The sequence below is a fragment of the Nansenia antarctica genome (genome assembly GCF_963989245.1).
Source record: "Nansenia antarctica genome assembly, chromosome: 6".
Taxonomy (NCBI): domain Eukaryota; kingdom Metazoa; phylum Chordata; class Actinopteri; order Argentiniformes; family Microstomatidae; genus Nansenia; species Nansenia antarctica.
Genome location: NC_137676.1, coordinates 32,673,446 through 32,675,945, shown reverse-complemented (window position 1 = coordinate 32,675,945; position 2,500 = coordinate 32,673,446). Strand labels below are relative to the sequence as shown.

Below are 2,500 nucleotides of genomic sequence, written 5' to 3'. Positions count from 1 at the left end.
GAGCGTCAATGCTTTTCTACGATACTACTGATGACGTATCAGTCTTGAAGGGTTGTCCCTCTTCCATGATTTCTCAGGTGTGTTGATAATAAATGAAAAAATATGCTTATAGCACACGCAACAGAAATAAACACAGCTGAAGAAGGCATTGCGAGATGTGAGAATTCGCCGGCAACATAACGCGTCACCCGTACCGCGTCTATTTAAACCACTGCTGATGACGTAGACGTCGTGAAGGGCTGTCCCAATTCAAAGGGGTAGATTTCAACCCCTATGGCTTGTGGCTCTGTTCGAAGGCCTTGGCTTCGAATCGAGTCACACTCAAAAACGAGCCATAGGGGTAGAAAAGGGAATCGGGATTGGGCCTTAGTGTATGGTCTTCAAAATGTGAAATGTGGAAATAATTGATGCGTCTCTGTCTAATCATAGTGCTGTTATATTTGATTCAGTTCTGCCCTTTTCACCTACTAAACCCCATCTCCCTGTACGTGGTTCTCGTTGCATTAACTCCTCGACTGCCTGTAAGTTCCCCAGGGCCCTCATAGCTGCTTCCAACACCTGCACTGCTGAGCCTCCTGCTCCCCATGTCATCACTGAGGAACTTACTTCCTTATTCAACACCACATGCCTATCCATTTTGGACTCTGTTGTCCAGCTCAGAGTGAAAAAGCCCAGAGGTCTAAAGGTCTGCCCTGGCTTAGCGACACCAGTAGGGCCCCTGAGGAGGAAGGGCATGATAAGCTCCAGATTTCATTCGAGATTTTGAGGGACAGTCTTACCAAAATACCAGGAAGGAGTTAAGGCTGCGAGAGCCAAGTACTTTTCTGATCTCATCGCCAACAACTCATAACCCAAAGGTCCTATTTATTACCATCAACTCTGTCATTTGCCCCGCACCCAGTACCAGCATAGATGTATCCCCAACAAAGTGTGCAGAATTCTTTTTTAATTTCTCATTAGAAAAATGTTGAGGACATCAGAACCAACATCCCCGCCCCCCCCCCCCCCCCCCCCCCCCCCCCACTCGCGTCCTAGCTGTCTCACTGGCTTCATCTGTCCTGGACTGTTTTCAAAAGCTCATTCTCTGCCAACTGTTGTCCTACCTACTCCAAAATAACATCTTGGAAAGATTTCAGTCAGGTTTTAGACCCTAACCCTGGCCATAGTACAGAGTCTGCCTTGTTAAATGTCTAATGACCTGCTCCTCTCTGGTGACTGCAAAAATCAAGCCCTTTCTCTCATTCAAAGACCTTGAGAAGGTCGTCCACGCCTTCATAACCTCACGACTAGACTACTGCAACTCCCTTTATACAGGGATTAGTCAGTCCTCCCTGTCCCGCCTGCAATTAGTCCAGTACACCGCTGCCAGACTCCTGACAGGTACCTGGAAGAGAGACCATATCACCCCTATTCTTGCGTCTCTCCATTGGCTGCCAGTGCGGTTCAGGACTGACTTCAAGTGATCTAGCGCAGGGGTCCTGGCTGTCCTGAGATCAAGGCTCAAGCTCAGGGGTGACCGTGCCTTTTCGGTCGCAGCCCCTAGACTGTGGAATAGCATCCCCCTCTCGATCAGATCTGCCCCCTCCTATATTCTTTAGTGTTTCCTTTTGTGTGTTTTTTTTTTTTTTTTACATGCGCGTGCACACACACACACACCCCCCTCTCTCCCTTCACACATAGCGCTAGTTGACTTTGTTTTTATTTATTTTATCTTCCCTGTCTTTGCCGTTCTCATGTATTGTATGTATTGTTTTGTGTTGACCCAGTGTATTTCTGTTTATATGTTTGTTTTTATTCTTGACCAGGTCATCATTGAAAATGAGAATTGGTTCTCAATTGACCTTTCGCAAAACCCCGCCCCCAAATGCCTTTTGTCCAATCATAACTAGCAACCGTTTACTTGGTGAAGAAGGAAGTCCGACATTATTCATAATGGTGAAGCGGTGTGCCTATGGACTTTACAAATTGGACAGCAGATATCCTAAAAGTTTAGAGGGGGGAGAGATATTTTTTCCATTTCCAAAGCCCAAGAGGAAAGATGCCAATGATTAAAAATAGTTAGGAATTCTGTGTTTGGATAATCATACTACAGTATTGCCTGCAAATTTTATACATTTTCCTAATATATTGGAAGCATTTTCGGTTGTGAAATGTAATAATAATAATTCATATTTATAAGTTATTAATAAGTCATATTTGAGTCTGGTGAGAGGGCTGCTAGCTAGGACTAGCAATGACACAGTAGCACTAGCTAGCAACCTCTAATATTAGCTTGCAACTTCGAGGCCCTTGTCATCTTGACTAATAAAAGATGTAGCAATGACAACTAGCTAACTTTATAAAAGCAGAACTTACCCAGCAGTGCAAGAGCATATCTGGTCCACAATGTTATGCTGTTGGAACTTCAGATGGAGGTCATGGGGTTTCTCGTTTTTGCACTGCGACCTGTATGCATTTGCTTCGATTAAGGTTGTGTCCCCTTCTTCTTTTACGTTGATAT

General features: G+C 44.7%; 1 protein-coding gene across 1 annotated transcript in view; it reads left to right on the top strand.

Moving 5' to 3' along the window:
• tsc22d4 (TSC22 domain family member 4) overlaps positions 1 to 2,500 on the top strand; it is a 19,627-nt gene that overhangs the window by 2,852 nt on the left and 14,275 nt on the right. The window lies entirely within an intron of this gene.